The 27,525-nt window shown below is 46.4% G+C and overlaps 1 protein-coding gene across 2 annotated transcripts in view; it reads left to right on the forward strand.

Annotated features, from left to right (window-relative positions):
- The window catches only part of LOC128403857 (hepatocyte nuclear factor 6-like), a 63,304-nt gene that overhangs the window by 8,692 nt on the left and 27,087 nt on the right, over positions 1–27,525 (forward strand). The window contains exons 1-2 of one of the 2 annotated variants that reach the window (XM_053368965.1): positions 25,443–25,478; positions 26,001–26,047. The gene's annotated coding sequence lies outside the window, so the exon portion shown is untranslated. Of the gene's footprint in view, positions 1–25,442; positions 25,479–26,000; positions 26,048–27,525 lie in introns of those variants that run through there. The other variant, XM_053368964.1, reaches the window with a different exon arrangement.

Raw genomic sequence — 27,525 nt, forward strand, 5'->3', positions numbered from 1 at the left:
ATAGCTGGGATTCAAGGTGGTTTATAACATTTAGAAACACATTTTAAAATGCAAAGCAAAACAAAAAACCTAGTTGAAATACATTAAAACACATTTAAAGCCAGCAATTAAAGTACAGTTTGCCCTCCCAGCATTGCCTGCACCTCAGTTTCCAAAGGTCTGGGCCCGTAGGTGGAAGGAGCAAAGGAGGGAATCAGGCAAAACTCTCTTGGGAGGGAATTTCATTCGGGAGCAGCCCCGGAAAAGGCTCTGCCTCTCTTGTCACCCCAAACTGTGCTTCTGATGCTTATGGGACTGAAAGAAGGCGTTCACCTGAGGATCTTAGCACCTGGGAAGTTTGTCGAGGCCCCCAAACTTTTTTCAAAGAGGGCCAGATTTGATGAAGTGAAGGGTCGTGGGGGCCGACCAAAGTTGTTGACCTTTCATTGAGCATTTTTTAGGGTTGGAGTGGTTGAGGTTTTTTTAGGATTTCACTCCAGGAAATAAACTGCCACAGGGGCCAAATTAAACCGACCGACGGGCTGGATTAGGCCCCCGAAATGGACTTTGGACATTGCTGGATACGATCTTTCAGGTATCCTGGACCCAAGCCACATAGGGCTTGGCAGGTCATAACCTGCACTTTGAATAGTGACTGGAAATGGCCCCACAGCCAACGATGCTCTTTTAACAAGGCAAGCAACATGTTCCGCTTAACCAGGGGTCAGCAACCTTTTTGAGCCATGGGCCGGTGCACCGTCCCTCAGACCATGTGGTGGGCTGGACTATATTTTGGGGGAAAATATGAACCAATTCCTATGCCCCACAAATAACCCAGAGATGCATTTTAAATAAAAGCACTCATTCTACTCATGTAAAAACACACTGATTCCCAGACCGTCTGCGGGCCGGATTGAGAAGGCGATTGGGACGGATCTGGCCCCCGGGCCTTAGTTTGCCTACCCTTGCCCTTAATGGTCCTAAGCCAGCAATCAGGCTGCAGCATCCTGGGCCAGCTGAAGCACCCAAAATCCTTCGCCTGGAGTTAACAGGATGCTTTGGTAGCAAGGGAACAAGCAAGCATCGGTCCCGACACTCTTGCCACTATCGCAAGGGGGCAGGGGGTGTCCGTGAAGAGCAGGCGCTGAGGAGGGATGAAAAAAACTCCAGGGAGGCGGCAAAGGAGACAGAAAGAGACCTCGAGAGAGCAGGCGGAAGAGAGAGCGTCTGATTGGGTGGCCTCTCTGGAAAGCTCTTCAGAACAGCCACAAAAAGGCCTCTGAGAGGGCTTTGTTCTCGAAGGGCAAGTTTTGATGTTCGCTTCGCCTTCGGAGCCGGCTGAAGTGGGGCCTTGAAGTGGGCCTCGTGCCATTTTCCTGCAGGCGAGGAGGGGGGGCACTCTGTCTTTTTTCTCCTGAGCCGTCCATTAGCTTACCTTTCTGGCTGCCCCTTTCATCTCCGGAGTGCCACTCTGGGCATATGCTTGGGGGCCCCTTCCTCCCCATATCACCCCACTCCGGGGCTCCGACACCCCCCCCCGGTGGCGAGGCCTAAATGGACGAGGGCTGCTCATCCCCACATGGCAAATTAAGTGCTTAGCACGGTCCTTTTCTTCCTTAATGGATCGTGTAGCAGCCATTCCCCCACTTTCGGGGCGAGAAACGACAGGGCCACTAGTTCAACAGCTCTGGGAGGCAGCCTGCTCATCAGGAGAAGGGGAGAGAACCGGCTTCTCAGAGAGACCAGAGCGGCAAACATTTGTGCCACGGCCCCGTCAAAGATTTCTTCCAAGATTGATCCCCAGTCATCCTGATTTTGGGGGGGCCCTCTCCCATATAAATGATGTGCCAAGTTACAGGGAACCAGGCAGAGGGCCTTCTCAGTGGTGGCACCTGCCCTGTGGAACGCCCTCCCACCAGATGTCAAAGAGAGCAACAACTACCAGACTTTTAGAAGACATCTGAAGGCAGCCCTGTTTAGGGAAGCTTTTAATGTTTGATGTATTAATATTTTTTTGGAAGCCGCCCAGAGTGGCTGGAGAAGCCCAGCCAGATGGGCGGGGTATAAATAATAATAATAATTATTATTATTATTATTATTAGTGTCCTGCCAAGGAGGCTGCTCTCTCTTGGGTTTCTAAAGAGGGAGGGGTGATCTGTAAAGGCTGCTATGTCCAGTGTCCAAAGTCGCCAAACTGCTCCACCGGCCAATGGGAGTTGTAGTCGCTGGCATCCGTCTGTCTCGCGAGACAATGGAGGAGTGTTCCTTCGGAGGTGAAGTCAAACCATTGGAGTTACAGCGCCTGCTGTGGCTGTAGAGACCGATAAGGAGAGAGATGTTTTGTTGCAGCCGGGGCAGATGAAGGTGTCCGGTTCTGCTGCTGCAGATGCACCACGACGTTTCTTCTCTCTGCACTGCTCCCAGCGGTCATTCATCCTCTGGTCACTGTTAGGGATGCACGACCTGTCTGTCTCCAGGCACTGCGATCATCTGTGAGGGATTCCCACACAGCATGGTTGATGTTGCCAGCAATCACGTCCACCGAAACCTTCAAAAGCCACCTGTTCTCTGTCCCTGCTCTAGTACAGTGGTACCTCAGGTTAAGAACTTAATTCGTTCTGGAGGTCCGTTCTTAACTTGAAACTGTTCTTAACCTGAAGCACCACTTTAGCTAATGGGGCCTCCCGCTGCCGCCGCTGCGCAATTTCTGTCCTCATCCCTCAGTTCTTAACCTGAGGTACTATTTCTGGGTTAGCTTTCTGAGTCTGTAACCTGAAGCGTCTGTAACCCGAGGTACCACTGTAATTGGGCCCATAGGAGCCCACATGAGATGGGGAGAAATCTGATTTATTCTGCATTTAAAGGCAGTTTTACCTATCACTTTCTGAAGCAATATATAATACCAAAACACAGCCATCCCTCAAAATCTGGATTCTGCAGTGCTGTTCTCCATCAATAATGGCCAATAGTCCTATACTTTCCTTCCACTGCTGCAGTAAATAATATCAGTTGCTGAGAAGCACAAGTGGGGAGAGTTGATTGGGTCTTGCTTGTGGGCTTCCAATTGGGGCAGCTGGTTGGCTGGACTAGATGGGCCCTGATCCAGCTCCAAGGCTCTTTTGATGCTCTTATGGAGCCTCCAGGTCCAGAGGCAGTCTACCTAGATTCCTAGAGGCATTTGGCCACTGTGAGAAGCAGGACGCGCCTCTGGTCCAAATCCAGCAAGGCATTTTTAATGCCTTCCGCAGCCTCCGTGCTCCGGTTCCCAAGCATCTCGCAGACCCTCCGGATGACCTCTGGCATCTCCTTGAGACCTCGGCCTACCCGAAACCTCTCCCTCCCTCGAGCTCATAAAGAGTTAACCCAATTACCTCTCCTCCCTACACAGAGGATGAAAAAAAAAACACCTCCCCGAGACTCCATCAAAGAGATTCACCAGAAAAAGAGTAAAAAAATGGATCAGAGGTAGCCTGGCTGTTTGGAAAGGGGCACGTCGCTGGCTGTCCATTTATTATCTTGGCAATCGATAGGGCGGTCCTTGGAGCCGGCCGGGGTCAGATACGGTTGCCTAGGCGACCGCTGCATCGAGGATGGAGGGGCAGCCGATTGGGCGGGCAGGCGGGAGACCCAGAGGTCACTGCCACTGGGATTTGGGTGGTGTGGGGAGAGAGGCGGAGGCCAGGTGGGGCTGTGGTGGTGGAAGCATCTGGCGGGGGGCTATTAAAGCCCCTTGGCCTGACCCGTCCTCTTGAACTCTGGACCCCCAGGCCAGGAGAGCTGGAGGAATCCTGGAGGCGGAAGCAAACAGATGGCAAGGGGGGGTTCCCTAGAGCTACAGGGATCTGTCAACCCACCACACCAAAGGACCTCCATGCACTGCCTGGGATTCTGTGGGCATGCAGCCCCCACCCGAGGCTCTCTGAGAACTGGGGGCACAGGTGGGGGGGTGATGGGTAACCAGTCCAGGTAGGGCAGCTCCCTGTGTTCCTATTTAAAACCAGCCCTTTATTCAGAACCATGAGGACTAGAAACCTAGGTCAGCAACAAGCATTCTGCATGCTGTAGGCCACTTGTTCAAACCCCAGCATCCCCAGGTAGGACGGTCCGGGAGAGTCTCCCGCCTGGAAACCTGGAGAAGTGCTGCTGGTCCGTGTTGAGAATACTCAGCTGGTGAGGCTGATTCATGGCTGATTCCCTTTGGAACTCCCCGCCTCTTGACGCCAGGCAAGTGCCTTCACTGAACTCTTTTCGGCACCTGCTAAGAACCTTCTTTAGGCAAGCCTAACTACATCTGCAGGATGAGGTCACGCGTTTTAATCTGGTTTTCCAGCTTATCTTTGCTTTTAACTCATTCTGGAATGTATTAAATGGTTGCTTTTAACTGGCCTTTTTTATTTTAAACTGATAATTCCATCGTTTTATTCTTTTTGTAGACCGCTTTGAGGTTGGGTTGGTTTGCTTTGAAGTTTGTTTGTTTGTTTTCAGCAAAACGGTATATAAATGATCAGAAATAAATAAAAATAAAACCCAGGGCAGCCTTCTTCCCGAAATGTAATGCGTTTGTGGAACTCCCAGACACAAGATGCCAGCTCAAATTGCTTTCAAAAAGGGAATTAGGCGGTTATTTACCTTGGAGGCCATTGTGCTGTATGGAACTTCCATGCTCAGGGCAGTCTATCTGAATACCGGAGGGTGGGCAGCACGAGTGGAGAGGAATATTGCTGGCCGCTGTGGAAACAGGATGCTGGTTTATGATGGGGTTTTGGCTTGATCCAGCCGCAGAGCTCTTCTTACAACATCACTCCATCCAGTTAGGTCTGCCACCTGGATAAAAGGCTTCAGATGTGCTCTTGACAGGTAGATGAACATTTGGGTGCTTGCTTCTTAACCAAAGAACCACAAGCCAGGTTTTCTCAATAAGGAGCAAACCACTCTCCATTTCGACGGACACTTCAAAATCTGAGTTTCAGATTAAGTATTGGATGCCATGGTGCACGTTGCCTTGCCGTTTTACGGCAAACTCCCCCTTCCCCCAAAATAAGAATGCTTTTGGAATTTGAAAGTTAGCAATATCCAAAATACCAGGTCCAACAGGAGCTAGTAAAGGTAAAGGGACCCCTGACCATCAGGTCCAGTCGTGGCCGATTCTGGGGTTGCAGCGCTCATCTCGCTTTATTGGCCGAGGGAGCCGGCGTTCAGCTTCCGGGTCATGTGGCCAGCATGACTAAGCCGCTTCTGGCGAACCAGAGCAGCGCACGGAAACGCCGTTTACCTTCCCGCCGGAGCGGTACCTATTTATCTACTTGCACTTTGAGGTGCTTTCGAACTGCTAGGTTGGCAGGAGCTGGGACCGAGGAACGGGAGCTCACCCCGTCGTGGGGATTCGAACCGCCGACCTTCTGATCGGCAAGTCCTAGGCTCTGTGGTTTAACCCACAGCGCCACCCGCTAGTGCTAGGCTAAAAGAAATGCAAAGCCCAATAGCAGTCCAGACCCACCCAGAGTCAATAAAAGCGACACACAGGCAGAGTTGCTGTTGGTAGACATTGGACAGGCAGAAATCCAACAGGTACACTTCCCTTTCCTTGGAGCTCCACCTGTTCAATCTTGCACAGCTCCTGTTTGTATCAGTGGGGCTGCGGTGCAGATCTGTCATTCAGGGCGGCTTCTAGCCTCAGCCCTAAGGATTTTACCTGTGGTTCCTTCGTTGCATGGGGTGGGACTAGATCCCTCCCAACTCTAAAATTCTGTGAGGCCACGATTTGAATCTGGGGCCTTCCGCATGCTTTGCCACTAAGCTAAGGCTTTTGCCCACACGTTGACGTTGCCTGACACCAGCACACTTCTGAGCAAAATGCAGGCGATCACCTGCGTACGCAAGTTGTGTCTACCTGGCTACCTGTATTTGTGATGCCTGGAAACACCTGCATGACCACATCCCCAAACTAACAGGAAACAAAACTCACCTTTCTCCTCGCCAAATACCGCCAGGCAGAGGAGGAGGAGCAGAAGGAGAAGGGCGAGATGAATGAATCTCCCGGCGTTTCCACTCTGGAAATGCTCATATCTGGTTTAGGGAATAATTAAATTGGCTTGTCAAATGAACCCATCAAGAGTATTTGTTTTCATTAGCTGGTCGCAATGGAGTGAGCGGAGGGTGGGGGGGGCTTTGAGGGTGGGGGGAGGAGAGGGGAAATGATAGACAGCAAGCATCATATCTTCTTGCTTTCCTGATGGAAACTATTAATTAGGACAGCTTCTCATTAACATGCTGATGAGCCAGAAATGATTGGAAGTGAAGTGTATTGTAGTGTGTGTGTGTGTGTGTGTGTGTGTGTGTGTGTGTGTGTGTGTGACTGGGGTTCATTTCCCCCCCACTGTTAATTGCAGTGCTATTATTTTTAAAATGCATTTCGCTCCAGTGATGTATAGTAACCGTGGAGCTGGGCAGAAACCGCACAGGTTCATCGTCTGCCTCTTCAGCCCAAGGCAGGGATTGGGCGACCTGTGGCTCTTCGCATGTTGTTGGACTCCCAGCAGGCAGCATGGGCCAATGGTCAGGGACGATGATAGCGCAGCACATTGTTAAACAGTGGAACTCCCTGCCAGAGGAGGAAGGGATGGCCTAGCAACCTAGATGGCTTTGAAGGAGGATTGGACAAATTCATGGAAGAGGAGAGGGTTATCGGTGGCTACCAGCCACAATGGCTATTCTCTGAGTCCATATCAGTTGCTGGAAACTGCAGGACCTTGTGCTCAGGTCCTGTTGTGGTTTTCTCTTTGGGGCAAGAGCTTGGGTGTGACCTTCAACACCTCCCTCTCCATGGAGGCGCAGGTTGCAGCCACAGCAAAGGTGCAATTTTCCATCTCCGCCGTATTAAGCAGTTGGTCCCTTACCTCTCTCGCCCTGATCTGGCCACGGTGATCCACGCGACGGTCACCTCCAGGCTTGATTATTGCAACTTGCTCTGTGCAGGGCTGCCCTTGAAGCTGACCCAGAAACTCCAGCGGGTGCAGAATTTGGTGGCGAGGCTCCTTACGGGGTCCCTGCCGTGGGATCACATTCATCCAGTGCTTTACCAGCTGCACTGGCTCCCGGTGGAGTACAGGGTCAGGTTTAAGGTGCTGGTTTTGACCTTTAAAGCCCTATGCGGCCCAGGACCCATGTACCTACAGGACCGCCTCTCTCTGTATACCCCGCGGAGGACCTTAAGGTCCACAAATGACAACGCTTTGGAGGTCCAAGGTCACAAAGTGGTTAGATTGATCTCAACTAGGGCCAGGGCCTTTTCAGTACTGGCCCTGACTTGGTGAAACGCTCTGTCCCAAGAGACCAGGGCCCTGCAGGACTTGACATCTTTCCGCAGGGCCTGCAAGACAGAGCTGTTCTGCCTGGCCTTTGGTTTGGACTCAGTCTGAACCTTATGTTTCCCTCCCCTTTATGGTTTTGATCTATGGGCTACTTTTAAAATGAGGCTGCATTTTAAATTGCATTTTAACCTGTATTTTAAATTGGTTTTTGTTTGTTTGTTATGTTTTTACTGTAATTTTACTGGTGTTAGCTGCCCTGAGCCTGGCTCTAGCCGGGAAGGGCGGGGTATAAATAAAAAAATTTATTATTATTACTATTATTATTATTATTATTATTATTATTATTATTATTATTATCTGTTTGGCCACTGTGAGAATGGGATGCTGGACTAAATGGGCCATATACCTGATCCAGCAGGCTTTTCTTATGCTCTTATCTGGAGGCCTGCACACATTCCCCTTTCCCCGCTTTAAATCATTGGACCACAAATGAGACACAGTTAAAACACCTACTGAATTCAGCATCAGTGGAGCTTGGTAGTGGAAGGGTCTCTGAGCATGTCAAAAGCTCCTTTCACTCATCACTTGAGTCATTCCACTCAGATTTGCTCCCTTGACACGCAAATCCATTTTCTGGATTTGGACTGGTTCCTAGGGTTGATTATAAACCTGCTTCCATTCCTCTTCCCCAGTCTCTCTCTCACAATGGGTCAAGAAGACCCATCGCCCTACAACATGGCTGGAGGCTGGTTGCGTTTTTCCAGCAAGAGAACGAATAATCCCCTTTGGCAAAGCCACAGTTCAAGGGACTTTGCGTGCAATATCTGACTGCTTCTCGCGACAGGACAGGTGTCAACCATATATCTCACCAAACGAAAAGCAGAGACCTGAATGGGAGGAAATTCAGTCTTCCACACTACTGGTTGTGCCTGTGTTTCTTCAGGGGCTTTGCAAACCTCTCTCACACTGAAGAAAATCCTGGGCTTTTCTCAGGATTGGGAAGTGTCCAAAAATCTAATTCGGCACTCATAAATGTTGTGTGTGTTTTTTTGGTCCTATTGATTTCCCTTGATGATCCATTTCGACACGATTGTGTGTGTGTTTGATGAAATTTCCCCAGCCAATCAGGGTTCGGATTACACGGTGCCAGTCATAGTGCATTCAAATACAATTAAATTAATTTCCAGGCAGGGTTTTCTTTTCTTTTTTTCTTTTTGCATTAATAAAATCTTCGGAGAGGGAGATCATTGATAGACAAACAGATTGACTTGCAAGAGGCAGGAAAAATCTCCCTGCTATTGAGAACTGAAGCATTGGAGAAAAATTGTCATATTTTATATTCAGCCGTCGATACATTGGGGCTGACCTAATCTGCTTTGAGAGCAGGGTGAAGAATCAAGCATTTTTCCCATCCTTCTGCAACAGCAATAAACTCCTTTAAAATTGGTCAACGTGTCTTACAATACAGAACACAGACTGGGCTGGGTCCCCAAGCTGATTGTTCCAGAACTGTATACAAATGAATTCTACCCATATAGCAGACCCATGGAAAATGAGTTGTGTTCATGGGTCTACTTTGAGTAGGGTTAGCACCGGATCCAACTCTTAAGATAGCATCCCTTTAATTTGTTTCATTATCTTGTAGGTCTCCTTTAGAGAAAGCGAACAAAGAGAGGGAGATACAATCTCAGTCTCTCTCTCTCTCTCTCTCTCTCTCTCTCTCTCTCTCTCTCACACACACACACACACACACACACACACACTTTCCTCCCAGCTCATCCCTAATCAACAAGGTGATCTCTTCCAAGAAATTCTACCTGTTTCAAGGCTCATTCTGTTACTTCTGCCCACCCACCTTATCCCACCCAAATTGGTTTTCTAAAACAAGGCCATATTTTATTAGTATAACGTGCCTCCTCCCTTTCTGCAGAATCTGTGAATTAGCTCGTGGGGAATCACTAGTGCTAGTTGTGATTTGGCGTTTATAATGAGTGTGCAAATGGATGGATGACTAGAGAACCAGCCAAGCTCACCTAACAGCGTTTTATGGGTGGAGACAAGGCTAGCAAGCGTTTTACAGTGCTGTGGCTGAATAATACCTTCTGATTGATCTGTAAATAAACAAAGCTGGCATTTTTAAAATGTTGGTTTAAAAACGGGGCTTCAGAAAGGTGAGGTTTGCGGTTTTTTTAATCTGTGCGTAACACAGATTCATATATACACTCCTTTCAAGTGACTCTTGATTTAGAAAGGGAGAATTGTCTCTCTCTCTTAAACACACACACACACACACACACTTACATTGAAAGGGAAAGTGGTGTGTTTGTGGGTGGGATTTATACAATCTCCCTTTAAATTGCTCCTGATATTGAAAAGGGAGAGTCGTTCATTTCTCTCTTGCATGCAGAAACTTGCGGAAAGGAAAATACTTTGTGTATGTGAGTCAGAAATTATAGACATCATACACACACCCTTCTAAAATTACTTCTGAGGTTGAGGAGAGACAGGGCCCCTTTGCTGCTACTTTGTAAATATATCCCAGGGCCTCCTCCAATATGTAACTTCATGCTGCCTTAGCAGACACCTCCTTCCTGTCTTCTAATTGGGGAGATCTCAAACGCTTTTAATCAAATTATCTTTTTTCTCCTTTGCCCAGTGTGTGTGTGTGTGTGTGTTATGCACACACTGCAATCAATAAGAAATGAAGGAGATAAATGCAGGAAAACAAAAAGGTACTGAACAGGTTTCTGACCTGCCAGTTTGGGGTGGAAAAAAGAAAGGTGGATATGAGCTACGGAACCTACTCAGATCCTCTTTCCCCCTTAAGACACATATTAAAAGCACACCTGTTTCAGTTATTCAGGGCTTAAGATAGAGAACGAAGTGTGATGCTGTGGTTCAGAATCGTGTGCATTAGGTTGCAACATGACATGAATATAGTCTACTCAGAAGTAAGGCTCACTGATTTTTGTGGCGCTTGCTCCCAGGTAAGAGAAGGGGGGATTCTTACAAAAAACAAAAAACCTCCAACCAAAATTTAAAATCATAGCAAAGCAGAAAGACCTATTGCAGATTTACTCGGAAGAAAACCCTGAGCAAATTCAATTAGAAGCCCAGGAGAATTTCCTCCCTCCTTTCAGTTACAGCCTGCAAGCCTAGCTCTGCTTCCAAACATATTCATCTCTCTTTTTTTTAATTAAAAAAAAATCCACAGACAAAATTAGAAGCATAAAGTCCTTGAGATGTGAAGGTTTTGTGCTTTAATATGTGTTTGTGTGTGAGAGAGATACACCGGAGAAGCCCATCTTGTGAATTAACCCCCTCCCCTTATACTTAAAGCGGGGGGGAAACTGATGGGGGCAGCTCCTTTTTTAAAAAGTCAACTTTTAAACTCCCATAAGAATCGTGGATCTCGTGAGTGTGTGTGTGTGTTTTGGGGTGTGGCAATACACCAGCAAAAAGAAGGGGAGGGAGAAAGCTAGCCTACGGGACTGCCCAGTGGAGCACCTTGGTCTCATCTTCCTTGTTCATTTCTCCTTCGCTCTTTTGCTAAAGGGAGATTGTTAATTTCACCGCTTACTCAGCACCTCGGAGAGCGCCTACGGCGGCTGCGGAGGGACCAAGCCGACTCTCTGCAAAAATCCGTCCCCCTTTGCAAAAGGCGCTCGCGGTTTTTAAATGCAAAATGATTCACAGCCGCTTCTCTCTCTCTCTCTCTCTCTCTCTCTCTCTCTCTCTCCTTTCCGCCTGTCAAGGCGTTGGCAAACCCAGGGATTTTAATTCAATCTCCATTTCTTCCGTTTCCTTTTCTCTGCGAGGGAAACTTCATGGAGGAGATACTTCTGGGAATAGGTTGAATAATGTTGATTAGGTTTAATCAGGTTTAGATATTATTATTATTATTATTATTTTCTCCCTCTTTAGAAACGCGCGCGCCCGCGCACGCACAGAGACACAGACCAGCCACATCCGTCGTTCTCCGAAGGTTTAGGAGCTGTGAAAAATTTTCTCCCGGGCTTGGAGATAATTTATTCCCCTATTTGATTAAGGCTTCTTAAAAAAGGAAAGTGGGCGTTGCTATTTCCGGACTTGGTAATTCTAGATGGTAAATCACAGCGCCAGGCTGCGATCCTAAGCACGTTAAATAAGGGAGGAGGTCTCCAAGGCATGCAGTAGCAACCTGCAAGCAAGTATACATAGGATCGTGCTGCGCTACGTGGCGATCCTATGCATGCAAACTCAGAATTCCCACCAAATTCTCTCCCCATATGTTTGTACTGGGAAGCGCCTCGGCTGGCAAAACTGCCACGACGCCCCACAAATTCCCCATAGATTTAAAGGAGATGGGCAAATTATTCTAGTTATGAGGGGTGTCGGGGAATTTGATCAGTAGCATTAAGATATTTCTATACAATGTGAAATGAAATTAAAAATATTTACCAAAAAAGGTAATATTAGGTTAAAGGACAAGCTCAGATCAATGACCCGAGGCCAGACTCTGTTTCATCGTCTTTCCCTGCTCCGCAATGGAAACGAATTATTGTTGTTGTTAATAAAGGGTCTACTTTGCAAGGCTTAGGTTCTTACCGGATCTATGGCGTGCTTGGAACTTGAGATAAACAATAAAACGGGCTCATCCGTTCTTTCGGAGTACATGCAGTATTTTAAAAACATCCAGCTAGTTGGAATCAGCGCCAAGCAAAGACAGTCCTGTCTCCGCGGATGCGCGTTGTTGGCAGGGAAGAGGAAGCAAGCTTCCGGGACGCACAAAGCTCTTTCTCAGGTGGGATTCAGTTCCCAAATTAAGCAACACAGGCCTATAAAAGCCAGCCAGCAGGCCAGCCCCCCTACCCACCACCCGAATTGTTTAGGAGTGGATTTCTCCCAGACCCCGGTTCAGAAATCTCTCTCTTACTCGAGGTGTTGGTGATATCCAAAACTCTTTGGGAGACGGGGGAAACGGCCATGTTAATAAATGCCATATTTTTCTGAGTTTTATTTCATTCTGACCACGCGGTTTACACAAAAGCCTCAGCCATCTCTTTCTCTCTCTCTCTCTAAGCAAGTTAACGCTCCATGCGTCCGAGGAAGCCCTGGAAACGTAATAGCCTCATAAAATGCGCCAGCCTTAGGGTTAACACAAGGCTCTTCGTTGCTTCTGCCGCAACCAATGCAGCGACCCCCCCTCTGCCAAATCCTACAATGTACAGTAAGTGCATTGGCTTAGGCTGATCGCCTCGCCTCCCCTCCCCTCCGAGTTCTTCCCCTGCTGATTCAAACGACTGTAGGCGTTGCGGGGCGAGGACCTTTGCTGCACCATCCACGTCGCTCCGTAAACCGGCGCTGCGTTTGTCAGTCAATATACTGAGTTGTAGCCAAGCGAGTTCTTCCTAAGAGAGGACCCTTTGAAATGACTGGGCCTAAGCGGATCGTGTCCATTGATTGCAACGGGTCTCCTCTGAGGAGCAGGACAGTCACTGGATTTAGCTATTTGTTGCATTCCTATCCCATCTTTTGCTCCTCCTCATCTGATCTCCGCAACAGCCCTGTGAGGTAGGTTAGGCGGAGAGGGAAAGCGACTGAGCCCAGGTCGCAGGCAGGGAGCTTCACGGCTGACGCTGCTTTCTCCCAGGTCCAATCCTGACACCTGCACAACCTATTAATAAAAATATCGAATTTGGTATCGAATTTGATATTTGCAAGGGGAACCCTAATGAGTTAGTGTAAGAGATCACGCTATAGCACAATGTGTCTTAAATATATGTCTCCCGCCCTGCTTTTAAAGCAAACCCAAGAGCAAATTGCCTTCTTACTGTGTAGGGCAGCGGGGCAGAGACCGCGGCTTCCATCTTAGGCTGCCTTTCTTGGGAGTAACCCCCACGGATCTCAGTACATCGACCTTCCTAGGATGGCGCTGAACAGAGTTCCCCGCTGCCCAATTCAAACCCTTGCGCGCTTAAATATGCCCCGAGGTCCTTGCGGTTGTTTACTCGGGAGTAAATCCAAATCCGTTCCCATGGGTCTCCCTTAAGGGGGCCCTGGCAGCACCCGAGCCGAAGTCCTGAGCGCACCCTTACTCGGGAGTAAGCCCTTGGACCGTCGCCCAGGGGCTTACTCCCGAGTAGACCCCATTGGACAGGCTTGCCCCTGTGGGGAGAAAGAAGGCGGCCTTTCCTCCGTGGCGGATCTGTCGAGGGAAAGATGTACCTCGGGGTGGCTGTTTGAAACCCACCTGGCTGGGTTTATTTCCGAGTGAAAACATGCACGGGTGGATCGGGGGCCTCTCTCCGTAATAAAACCGAGGCGTTATCGATCTCTGCTTTTATTGACTAGTCAGGATTGGAGGGTGTTCAAGTAACTGATGTGTTTAAACTGCCGTATATAATGCAGAGATAAGCAAATCTCGACCACGAGTCTTGTAAATAAAGCAGACCCGCGTGGACTCCCCTGGGAGGAATATTAAGATTGTAAGCGGCTAGAGGCAGAGACCTACTTGTATCTAATAGATAGAGCAGGTCCTTTGAAATGAATGGACTCCAGCTGGTCCCGTCCGTTCATTTTAATGTTTTTTTTTGGGGGGGTTGTCAACCACGTTCCAGAGTAGCGCTTCTGAAATCAACCAGGTTACTTAAATCCATTTATTACAGTGGGTTTACTTTGAGTAGGACTAACATACCGTGAAAGTGAAGGGGGAGCTATAGTAATGAATGAATCAGACGAGTTATATCTGTGTCCTTAAAATCGGGACCTCGAAATAACCTTAAAATATATTTTTTAATCCCAAAAAACTAGATAGGTTCAAAAGCAGGACGCTTACGAACAATTGACTCGCTTTAAAGGGTGGGGGGCTTCTAAAAATTAAAATAAATAGATTTTGGACTCTACTGCTGGGGTCAAAAATAACCCCGGAAATCTGATTTAGAGTGACTGCGTTGTGTCCACTCTGTGCGCCTCACGGCCTCGTAAGAGGCGTAAATTCAACAGGTGAGCATCGCCGCCCAGAAGGGGAATGAGGGCAGCTGCAACCTGTTGGATTTCTGCCTGCTAGGCAGATGGGAAAGGCACAGGAACCCGCTGCCATGAAATAATAATAATAATAATATTAATACCTCTAATAGCAAGATGGTGATCTTATTCCCCGTTGCCTCGTGAGTAGGAGCTCCCGTCCAGGCGATGGGAGTGCGCTTGAAAAATAGGGTTCTCCCCTGAATATGACGCCTGGACTGCCTTCAAGGTTGCCAACTGACCCGGGCAAAAGGCCCTGGCCCGCTCTTGTGTTCCTTTATAACTGGCAGCTGGGTCTGTAGCAAGGAAGCCTCTCCACAGGGAGGAAAGTCCGACACGAACTGCTGCGGATCGAGGCCCTGCGAAAAGGACATGGGAGCGGAGAGGCTTGCGAGAAGGGGGGAAATTGGCAACCGCGGCTCCAACGCCGTTTCAGGGCCCCTCCAGCTGCGAGCCTAAAGCAGGATTACTCTGGAGTAAACTCCACCGACCCTCCCCCCCCCCCGCCAATGTCTTATGAATCTGTGACTGTTTGGGGACTGATCCAGCAAGGCCATTTGGGGGGAATTTTCATTGCCATTTAATTTTTTTAATAGGGCATAGTTCCTCGGCAAGTTATTGGCAGGGGAAAGTCGTGGGTTCAAATCCTCCTTTCGGGGCCTCGATCAACTCTGAAATACAACAACAACAACAGCGTGTAAGGATGGTTGTATATACCTGCACACAAACACTTTAAGCCTGTAAACACCCATTAAGCCCCTCTGAATAACCGTGTCTGGCTTTTCCCCAGTCTTGGTCGCTTCTGTTAATGTAAGAATAGTAATAAGAATCAGAATCAGGACACCCAGTTCTGGCCGAGTAATTAACAGACATGGCTGACCATTCACTTCCATGAATAAACTCCCTCGGATACAATCCCATTAGAACAAAGCCATGGCTTTAAATTCAATATTCCCCCATCCAGGTGCGACAGAATCCTCTGCAGGGGACCCTGATTACTCAGAAGTAACCCTACTGAATTCAGTGGAGGGGAGGCGAAGGGGCCTGGGATCTCAGCCCTAAGAGTGCCATCCTCTAGCTCGCCTACTCAGGAGTAAAAGATCCATTGCGGTCCAAAGGGAGGCTTACTCCCAAGGTCAGAGCGCAGCCTTTTTAAAAAGCAGGCTCCCGATCCTGGGCGTGGAGCCACCGGATGGCGGGGCTTGCTCTCGAGTAAGCCAGTATTGACCGGCTGTTTTTGTGTAAGCTGATGGATCCTGAATTTGGAGGGGAGTTGCTTTTTAATCGACCTGGTGCTTATAAACTTGTATCTCTCTATACCTTGAAAATGTAAACTGTTTTTTCTTTATTTTCTTTTTTTGGAGTGGGGGGGGCGGGCGGGGAGGAAGATCTCCATTAAATAGATTTTGCATACATTTAGAGAGCGAGAGAGAGAGACCGCAGTTCTCCTATAAAAAGAGCACTTAGGGACGAAAATTGCCAGCGTGGGCAGATTTTTCCTGGGGAGAAATATCACCGAGGTCCTCCTCTGATGCCTCCTGCATTAATCATATTTTCTTCTTCTTTTCATCCCAAAGTTCAAACACAGATATATAGATATAGATTCGGAGAGACTTGGATTTCTTGATTGGAAAAGAAAAAAGAAAAACCACCAAGAATTATATATATATATATATATATATAAAAAAAAAACTCCACCCCAGCTCATTCTGCCTAGATTATTTACAGTGTTTTGTGATTCGAGACCAAATGATTGGTGCAAAAGAATTTCGTGGCAAATTCAAACTATTGTGGAATTAAAAAATAAATGCGTCTGTCTGACACGCTCACATTTCTAATGATCTCTTCATTTCTTAAAAAATATATTCTGTTAAACAACAGAGCCTCCGAAGACGTTTGGGACATCGATATGGGGTGTGTGTTTATATATGAGATATTTTAAATATAGCAATTCGGCCATTAGTTGAGGGAGGGTATATTTTATTTATTTTGAAACCTCTCTCCTTTTTCGATTAGTTGGGGGGGGGGAGAAATATGGTGTCTGCCTGGAGTCTGAGGGAAAGAGAAATATTAAATAGCAGGAGGTTTTATTGTCCTTAAAAACAATCAATGTTGACCCCCAAAATCTGGTCCAGTGAAATTTAGGATGGAGAAATAATTCTCCCCCTTTATAAATCACTTGATTTGCACGTCAGGTGGTTTTTTTTAAGCCTCTCAGTAAATTTGACTTGCATTTCATTAAAAACGGGCAAGTGATTTGTCTGAAGCCCTGCAAAGGAGGAGAAGGGGGAAAAGACTAAATTGATATAATGCAATTTTCCTGCTGTTAAAAGGGTCTCCTATTGCATTATAGGCGTCTTCATTTCCGCAGAGTGAACGATGGGGCTGTGTATATATTTCTTGCTCAGTTTTTCTTGAAACAAGAGGCGGGGATCAAACAATATATGCGTGTGTGTGTATCTATACAGTATGTGTGTGTGTATATGTATATATATTTTAAGGAATCAAGAGTATTTGGTGTCTCCTAATGACTGGGAAATGTATTGAAATCTATGCAGCGAACAGTGTCCCTCTGCCAAATAGCAGATTGATCAATAAAAGACAATTAATCAACCAAATGGTGTTTTAAACTCTATCCAAGGGAGTTTAAAAAAAAATTCAAATTGATGTGACAACTCCATTTAAAGAGTTATGTAGGAGCCGCCTCGGATTCCCTGAGAGGGCTTTCAGAGTTGCAAAGCGTCTGCTGTTGTTTCATAATTAGGTTAAATTGGAATATGAACTATATGCCCACATTTTCTTCTGTCCTCTTATCCATTGATTGCTGAATTTGCATCCACTTATAATAGGAGAACTGCGTTACCTTCTCTTAAAACACACACACACAGATCTCTGGAGAAGCTCAGGCATCTAAAATCAAATCTTTAAAATCTATGCCTTTTTAAAGCCATATTTATAACAATAGTTTTCTTTTAGATGCGGGGGGGGGGGGCATATCAATTTCTTATCATGCGCTCCAGGAAACGCAGTTTGCATTCTCTCTCTCACACACACCCACACACCCACACCCAGAGTCAGTTAAAGAAAAAGAGGCCACTGATATTTCTGTGCAAAAACAACAACAACACACACCCATATTTTAAAATCCTTTCCCAGTCTTGACCTCTCTTGTACAGTTGGTTGCCAAAGTATAAGATTTAGGGGGGAAGCATGGAAGTGTACCCGGTAATTTTGTTGTTTGGGGACATTTTTTAAAAATAATAATAATCGTGGCTTTTTACCCCTCACTGAATTCCAGAAGAGGAGATTTTGGTATAATCTGGGATGGAGCCATCCCCGTGCCGTTTGGTCCTAGCTGAAGTCTTTCTCAATCTTGCTGGAAAAAGTATTGTTGCATGCTATAAAACTGTAACCGCAGTGTATTATTCTGGAATGTGCTGCTACTTACAAGAAAATTTCCTATCCAAACACAATTCGAGTAGAATAAAGGTCTGGGAAGACTGATAGCTAAAGTTAAAAGAGCAAACCAACCAATTATAATAATATTTTGGAGAGAGAGATTCGCATTCAGTATCTCTGCTACGGCGATTTCTAAGGAACGCGAGCAAATCCGGTTCCTTTCAGCACCGAATGAGCTGGACAGCTCCTTAGAAATGCCTCTTGCTTTCTCCACAAAAGACACGGAAAACGCTCAAATATGGTACGTATTATGCGAATATCTTTTGTTAGGCCAACCAACATATCCTAGCTTTGCATGCAAGCTTGTGAGTTCGGCAGAGCGCTTCATCAAGTCAGAAGGTAAACGCAGACAGTGCTTGAACTTCATCTGCAGACGAAAGGCCCTGCCATAATAGTTTCCCTTCCACAGTGAGTCCACAATACTTAGGATTGAATTGGCCCTTCCCTAACCCCTTACTTCCATCGGTTTGATTAAAATAAAAATAAATGGTGGGGATCCGACTACTGACACCAGTCACTGCTGGGTGGAGAATTGTTCTAGAGCCGAGAGAAACCTCTGGGCTTCTGCACTGAGCCATGGTCAAGAGAGAGGGTTGTGCATGCAAGGCTAGATTGTTACAGGTCTCTGCATCCATAGAACTTACAGTTTAAATGTTAGGACATAACAAAGGGGCGAGGAGAGGGCATGGGACCCTGGGGGTCATGTCCCCAAAATCTGTTTATAAACTGTTAGCAGTGCATAACATTTAGACTTCCAGATTAATAGAAGCACAGAACTGTAGAGTTGGAAGGGGCCCAAAGGTTTGTGTAGTCCAGCCCACGGCAATAATAATAATAATAATAATAATAATAATAATTTATTATTTATACCCCACCCATCTGGCTGGGCTTCCCCAGCCACTCTGGGCAGCTTCCAACAAAATATTAAAATATCGTAATACATCAAACATTAAAAGCTTCCCTAAACAGGGCTGCCTTCAGATGTCTTCTAAAAGTCTGGTAGTTGTTTTTCTCTTTGACATCTGGTGGGAGGGCATTCCACAGGGCGGGGGCCACTACCGAGAAGGCCCTCTGCCTGGTTCTCTGTAACCTCACTTCTCGCAATGAGGGAACCGCCAGAAGGCCCTCGGAGCTGGACCTCAGTGTCCGGGCAGAACGATGGGGGTGGAGACGCTCCTTCAGGTATACTGGACCGAGGCCATTTAGGGCTTTCAAGGTCAGCACCAGCACTTTGCACTTTGCACAACAATGCACTGACACGCTGTGTTTTTAAAGTCCTGCATCACAAGTGTGCACGGCAACATAATCCACCAGCTGCTAAAGCACTTAGCCTGAAAGAAAAGTAGAGAGTTCAGGGCATCAAAGATCACTGGCATGATCTACTAAGCCCCTCTGAAATCACCAGAAGGGTGGGGGTATATATAATAGAGTTGGAAGGGGCCTCCAAAGGTCCTCTAGTCCAACCCCCTGCAGAAATCTCAACCTTTAAAGCAACCATGACAGATGGCCACCCATCTGTCTTAAAAAGTAAATAACCTGTACAACATACTCATTTGTTAATAAATAAACCACAGGCACAAGGCACACCTACCCATAAAGCAGGTGTAGCGATTTGGGATGAACAATCATGGCTTGAATAAATTTACCTGGCTGGTCTGAGGCTAAGGCAGGATTCAAACCACAGTTGTTTATTTGGTGCTTGCAGCTGGAGTCATGGATTTGCAGTGGGTTGCATCTATCTCTTAAAAGGAGGAAAGATGTCACAAGGTATGGGGACCAATGAGCACGGACGCTTAAGCAAGCAAGACAGTTGCCATTTTATGCTGTGCTGTGCCTGCTCATGCCGCTGGTCCTCAATTTACTCACCTAGATCATAGGCACCACGATCTCAAGAAAGCTGGAATGAAGAATCAGCATACCTGTTGCATCCATCCATCTATCTTTTATTTTATTTATTTCATAAAGTTATTTCATATTTCATTATTTCATATGCCACTTGATTGTAAACACACACACACAAACCCCTCAGAGCAGTTTACAAAAATATAAAGCAATGGAATTGAGGAAACAAAAACCACAGTTATACTTTGAAACATACAGAAGTTAAAATACTAAAACAGATTAAAATTTCCTCAACTTTCTAAGCATCTGGTTAAGCTTGTCTAAACAGGAATGTTTTTTTAGCAGGCACCTGTACGCAGGAGGGAGGAAATCAGATAAATGTCGCGCAGGGGATGGATATTTCCCCCCCAGGATCAAATTAGCAGAATTTAGTAGGGAAAGTTTCCCCTCCCAGCCCAAATAACCAGCCCTCTTCATAAAAGTTAGAGAGGGGTTGTTCCTGTTGCGTTTGAAACCTGATGCGATTATTTCTTAAAGCACCTATGTCGACATCATCCCTTAAAAATAAATAAATCTCATTATTGTTTTGGTATAATTTGTTTCAGTCTTTTATTGTATTAAGCTGCCCCGAGAATATTTATCCTAAAGGGGGCATTACTTTAATAAAATAAAGGATCTCAGGAAAGCTCATTGGTTAAACTCACATGGGCTGCAGCCCTGAAGATACTTCTCTCTCTGTGTGTGTAATGACAGAATGACAGAATCCTAGAATTGGAAGGGGTCCTAGGGGCCATCTAGTCCAACCCCCTGCTTTGCAGGAACCTCAACTAGATCATTCGTGGCAGATGTTCCTCCAACCTCAGCTTAAAAACCTCCAAGGAAGGAGAGTCAAACAACCCCACCCCCAAAAAAACAATGCTGTTAATATACACTAGGGTTTTTTTTAGTAATGAATATAGCTAAGAAATAAAAAAACTGTGGGGCTGTATCTGATGTCAAGGTACTCAGGCCCATTGAAATCAATCAACACAACTAACTTAGACCCAGTCATTTCAGTGGGCTGAAACTGAGTTTCCTACTTGCCTGGCGTTGGTGGTCTCTCGTGACAGAGGCGAGGCATCAGCAAAACATTCTGTAAGCGATCAAAATTGCATGTCCTAAACAAGTTGTGTTTAGGGAAGCTTTTAATGTTTGGTGCATTACTGTATTTTAATATTTTGTTGGAAGCCGCCCAGAGTGGCTAGGGAAGCCCAGCCAAATGGGCGGGGTATAAATAATGAATTATTATTATTATTATTATTATTATTATTATTATTATTATTAATTTCCCAATTCCCAGAGCAGTCAGAGGGGGCACTGTGAGGATGTCCAATCTGACCCCGATGCAGACTTGGGCAACCCACATGCCAACCCCTTACAGTTGGAAGCCATGCACCCCCACACTATGGGGTGCCCCATAGCAGAGCGGAAGGGCTCGTGGAGGGAATGTATCGCCCTCAACTATCACAGAGGATAGATCTCCTGTATATAGGAGCAATCAATCTCCAAGTAGCCACTGCTCAGGACAAAGCAACAGAGAGGAAGACTGAAACTTTTGTGGCCTGGACTTGCTGCCGTTTCAGAAGCACCTGACCGAACCAGATGGACCTTTGTTCTGGTCCAGCAAAGGCGTTCTCAAATCTAGGCCATGACATAGGTGAAATAGTTTGGGAGCCACAGCTCTCCTGGGGCTTTGATTACTGTATTTTTCGCTCTATAAGACGCACCAGACCATAAGACGCACCTAGTTTTTGGAGGAGGAAAACAAGAAAAAAAATATTTTGAATCTCAGGAAAACAAGAAAAAAAATATTTTGAATCTCAGAAGCCAGAACAACAAGAGGGGTCGCTGCGCAGTGAAAGCAGCGATCCCTCTTGCTGTTCTGGCTTCTGGGATAGCTGCGCAGCCTGGATTCGCTCCATAAGATGCACAGACATTTCCCCTTTCTTTTTAGGAGGGAAAAAATGAGTCTTATGGAGCAAAAAATACGGTATTTTTTTTAGTTGCAGACACCATGCCATTGATCCTGGAAGAACAAATGAGCCATACAAAAATTGCAAGGCGTTTTGAGTGATGTTAAGACATTGTTTGTGCAAACCCCTTTTGAATGAAGAGCGATTCCTGCGGTGGGCACACCCCCTAACCCCACAGCTGTCAACTTTCCCCTTTTCTTGCAAGGAATCCTATTCGGAATAAGGGAATTTCCCTTAAAAAAAAGGGGAACGTTGAAAGCTATGCCTAACCCACATATTTCAGCCCTGAGATTAAAAAAGCCTTTTGAGCAGACGCTTCTGATCCTACCAATCTAGAGTCCTGTGTCATCAGAAAGCTTGCATACTGCTCCCTCCCATGGAAAGGTAGAGGTTTTTTAAATGGAGTTGTTTATTATTATTATTATTATTATTATTATTATTATTATTATTAAAAGAAAGCTGGTCTCAAATTTTAGCTGTTTGAGCAGAGGACATCTTCTGCTTTAAGCAGGAGCTTCCCACTAGACTAGAGGATGGCTCTAGTGGATCTGTTCACGGAATCGTAGAATTGGAAGGGAACCCCAGGGGTCATCTAGCCCAACCCGCTTCAGTGTAGGAATCTCAGCTCGAGCATCCCTGACAGATGGCTGTCCAACCTCTGTTTAAAGACCTCCATGGAAGGAGAGTCCAGCACTTCTCGTGGGAATCTTTTCCGCTGGCAAACAGCTCTTACTGCCCGAAAGTTCTTCCTAATGTTTAGTCGGAATCTCTTGTAATTTGAATCCATTGGTTCAGGATCCGGCCTGTTGGGTTCGGCTCTTGAAAGTGTTGCTGCTCCTCTGGTGTGTGTGTCTTCTAAATCACCCCGAGGATGTTTTTGGAGGGCAGAGGCTTTGAGATATATATATATATTGATAGAGGAGGGTGTGTACATTTAAAAGCCACCAAGATGAGCCACAGCTTTGCATGTTTCTAAGAGTGCGCTGGGCACGTCTTCCTGTTTGGTAATCCGCCCAACCCAGGCTTCCAAAATGTGGGGATGTGGTCTTGTTCACTGCTACTTTATGGCTTATTATATATTTTTTAAAAGCCTGGGTTTTTAATCTCCTTTTTTATATTTAAAAAAAATCACAATTGCAGAATGAACAGAAGGTTAACTCCCTAAGCCTACCTGCTTTGTGGAGAACGTAGCACAGATGTTTCAAAAATAGTACCATTTTAAAAAAGGTTTTTCCTCCCCACTGCCCACACCCAGCCTAGGGGTCTGACTTCCTAGCACTGGAGAAAGGCCTGCAGGCTTGATTGTTGCTGAGGAAACAGCAGGGTTGGGGGCTTTTTTTGTAAACAGATGCAGGCCCACCTATTATTCGGCTAGGTCTAGTGACTCGCCTAGGAGGAGCAGAATCCTGCCCTAGGAGAATAGCCCCGTGCGTCCATTGCACAACTGTTCATTTCTTTAAACGGCACCTTAATATGTGCTAACCCGCAATTAAATCCGCATAAAGAAACAGGAAGGTGGAAAAATATCGAGTAACCCCTAGGACGCTTTGAATATTGCACCGACTGCATCGATATTATCAGTCCATTTTTAAATATAGGATGCACAGATTAATAGAGCTACTGTTCTCTTTGATGACAGATTTGGATGGAGAGCAAGTTGCATATATGCGTACATTCATTCATTTTTAAAAAATGGAAATCACATGTGTACCCAGTTTTAAAATGTGGCTATTAACAAAATGCGCTTGGGAACCATGCTTATAAAAGTCATCTGTAAATTTGGGATTAGCTGTAGCCTTTAACTGACGTGAGATGTTATCCACAGCCAGGATTTCCCAGATCTTAGGCGGAGGATTTTAATCCCCTGTGCCCCACATTTTGTTGCAGTTTGAGCCCTCTATGAAAAGAGAGTCAATCAGCCCTTTCTAATTAGTAATATTCCTTCCTTGTGCATTAAAACCACCAAGGCCATCATGGAATTTAAGACCAATAAATACTCTGCCTCCCACTTAGTCCTACACAGAGTAGACCCACCAGAATTAATGGATGTAAATCAGGCGTGCACATGAATTTCAATGAGTCGACTGGGGACCACTGGCTTTTGGTCATAACCTGCTGTAAGTTTCTTAATACAAGCAAACCTCACTGCCGAATTTCTCTCTATCTTCGGAGAATATCACTAAGCATGAATATCAACATATGAGCTTGTCTGGACACATTAATCTGCATTTTCTTTCTTCAATTCTGATGTATTTCTATTCTGTTATCCTATTAGAAATCACACTGATATATTTATATAGATATATAGATATGGATATAGATATATTACAAATCTAACAAAAAACCCCTACCCCTATAATATCTATTATCTATAAGCTATCTACAGTATATACGTTATCGGGTGGGCTGTATGAATACAGTCAATAAATTCTATAATTGATCCCATAATACCCAGCATCTTAAAACACACACACACACACACACACACACACACACACACACTGCCCGGTGTTCAGAATGCCTTCTGCATTTTGTGTTCCTGTCATTCGACTACAGAAAGTCACTTGGTTTGGACATGCTTCCATCCAGCTGCTCACTCTTTCCTCATGACCAATATCCGCATAAACAGATAGGAAGAAGGCCTGTGTTTTGTTTGTTTCATGGGTGGAAAAGGACTATGGAAAGATTTTGCCACAGGGAGGAAAAAAATTGAATAAATTCTTCTGTGCGCTTGTGAAAGGGGAGATCAAGAGCACTCAGCCAATGCTGATTTATAATAACAGTGATCTGAATTCCTACGTAGCTTAGTATAGCCGAGAAAGTGAAGCTCTGTATAATATCCAGAGGAGGGATATATTTAAGGAAAACCTCGTTTTTATTTTGTTTACTGATTGTTCCCAAAGACGCCCCAAATGCAACATAAAGGAGATGTTAAAGAGAGGTATTTTTTTTGCTCTCGCAGAAATTGGCAAGCAGTCAATTCAGGACAGACAGACAGACAGACAGGAAAATAGATCTGTCAACAAATCCACACCTGCTGTGTAGAGTTCATTGCTGCAATATGAGACGATGGTGACAGGGTTAAATATGGGGATGAACACAAATGCACAGAGGTGGAACATCTAGACGCAGGGGCAGTCTACCTCCAACGATGAGATCCCAGAAGCAAGCAGACAATGGGGCGGTGGTTTGTTTTCTGGTGGCCTTACCAATAATTATCCAGCTGTCCACCATTGGCAACAGGAAACTGGGCCTTTGCATTGATCTGGGCAGGCCTCTTCCTGGGTTTCTGAGTCCTGGTTTTAGATGGTGAACCCTGGGTGCTAGTTTTAAAAGTCACCAGGCCAGGGGAGGGAGCCGAGTCCCTGGAGACGGGCCCTTCCCAAAGTTCACCTCGTCGAAATGGCCAGGCGCCAAACTCAGACCAAGACAGGCACCTGATATCTCTCTCCGCACATCATGCAAATCTGTCGGGATGCAATGCTTTTCCTTTTAAATGGCAGAGCATCTTGACCCTAAGCCGCCCGCAAAACGGCAGTGTCAACAGTGGCACTGATGAGCACCAGCAAACATCTCTTTCCTCCCCCTTTCCCTTCCACAGCAGCCTCAGTTTTCAATCTCTCTCTCTTTTTCTCTTTTTCTTTCTCTCTCTCTTTTCCTTTCTGGGTCCAGGGCTGACTGGGTTAAATCAGGTTGGCTCCTGATTGCGATCTGTCAGTTTTTTAGGCTGGTGACGTGGGGAGAGCAGGGAAGCAGAGGGTTTGGGTTGTGGAATCGATACCAGTGGCTTTGGGCTGAAAAGCAGCAAGCAGGGCAGAGCTCTCTGGAGGAAGGCAGAGAGAGAGAGAGAGAGAAGGAGACAAAGGAAGAGGTTAGTTGAAGCTGGACCGATTCTAAAACAAACTGAAAATTAAATGGACACCGGCCTTAAGAAACAAACAAAAAAACAGATTTCCACGCATCTGATGAGGGATTTTCCTGGACTTCCTCAGCAATTCCTGCAGCCAGTCAGTTTGACAGATCTGAAGAGAGTGGGACTTTAAAAAAAGAAAAGAAAAAGAGGGGGGGGGGACTAAGAGGAGTGTGAAATGCAGATGGGTTTTTAATTTCTGACCAAAAGAGGGAGTTCGAATCTCTTTGCGTTCAGGAAGTGCCTTTCCCCCCTCTTTTATTTTTATTTTATTTTTTAAGCACCAGCAAAAGGTGGAGAAGGAGAGGGAGGGGGGAGGCAAGCAAGCAGCTCTGGGGGGGGGGGAGGAAATGCCTTTGAAGAAGCAGAATTGGTCAAGATGCTTTTTCTTTCTTTGAAAAACGCTCAGGTTTGAAAATGATTTCTCTTTTTCTTCTTCTCTTTCACTCTTGCTCTGCTTCCCCCCCACCCCCCTTCTTACAGCCCTGCGTGCTTCCAAAATGCTCAGAAAACACAGCGCTCGACGCTAGGTAAGGCACATAAATTATGACCCCCTGTTTTTAATTAATTGCTTTTATTAATTATAAAAATTAGGAGGGGAGGGCCATTCGGACTTCTGCAGAGGGATGGAGAAGACGGGTGTGTGATTTCTTTGCTCCGATCCGTAATCTGCCTCTTGATCTCCAAATCTGCCTTGAACTGGACGGGGCAGAGTGGGCAGGTGTCTCTCGCTTTGTGTGCAGGAAGTGGGGAGTGCCAAGACCACTTTACTTGTGGGGCAAGGAGCTTGTGGGGTCCTCTGCATTTGGAAGCCGTGAACACCCCTGAACAGTATCTCCCCCACCCACCCCAATTTCTGATGAGGATCTACCTGTTTCGAGAGTGCAAAAAGGGAGGAACAAATGAGCTTTGAAGTTTGACCGGTGCATCCTTAATTTGGCATCCTTGATGAATGCATTTTCTTCTTTAAAAATCGGCTGCGTTCTCCTGTGTGCCCCATAGCCACTTCCCAGCACATAGCGAAATTGCAGAATTCGTGCCCACAAATCCTGTAGTGGTGGCAGCCACTGGCTTGCATGGCTTTCCAAGAGGACCAGGCAAACTCGTAGAGGAGGCAGCTATCCATGGCTCCCACTCGCCCCAATGGCTGTGTCCTCCTGTTGGAGGAAGGATGCCCCTGAATGCCAGTGTTGGGGGTCACAGGTGGGGAGAGATGCTGTGGCCTCAGGTCCTTCCAGGTGGGCTCCCCATTGAGGAACCTGGTTGACCAAGGAGAGGATGGGATGAGGGACTCAGTGGGCTTCCTTCGACTTGACCCGGGAAGGCTCCCGCAGGGTAGACTGCCCTGGGATGAATCAGACCAGCAGTTCACCTGTCTCAGGGTGCCTCTCAATGCCCGTTGCTGGTAGTGTTGCTGCTGTCCTTGGGTCTTGCTTGTGGGCTTCTGCCCACCCCAGGGAGACCGCGATGCTGGAGCAGATGAACCAACCACAGGACTCTACCAATATCCCAAAGGAACCCCCAGATCTAAAAGCAGTCTATCCACGTTCCTAGGTCCTATGGGGCATTTGCCCACTGATAGACTGGGCGAGATGGGCTTTGCTTTGGCCCCGATCCAGCAGGCAGGCTCTTCCAGTGTTCTTATGGAACCTCCAGGTCCAGAGGCAGTCTAGCTACATCATGCATAGGCAACCTCGGCCCACCAGATGTTTGGGAACTACAATTCCCATCATCCCTGACCACTAGGGATCATGGGAGTTGCAGTCTCAAAACATCTGGTGGGTTGAGGTTGCCTATGCCTGAGCTAGATTCTTTGGGGCTTTTGGCTACTGAACTAACTGGGAGCTGGACCTTGCAGCTTCATTCAACAGGGCTTTCCTTATGCTCTTATGGAACCTCCAAGTCCAGAGCCAGTCTATCTAGATTCCTCAAAGGCCCACCTAGTCTAGAGCTGAGCTAGGTGAGCCTTTGAGCCTGATCCAGGAGCCCAGGCTCTTTTGTATGTTTT

This window comes from Podarcis raffonei, chromosome 16, assembly GCF_027172205.1.
Source record: "Podarcis raffonei isolate rPodRaf1 chromosome 16, rPodRaf1.pri, whole genome shotgun sequence".
Taxonomy (NCBI): domain Eukaryota; kingdom Metazoa; phylum Chordata; class Lepidosauria; order Squamata; family Lacertidae; genus Podarcis; species Podarcis raffonei.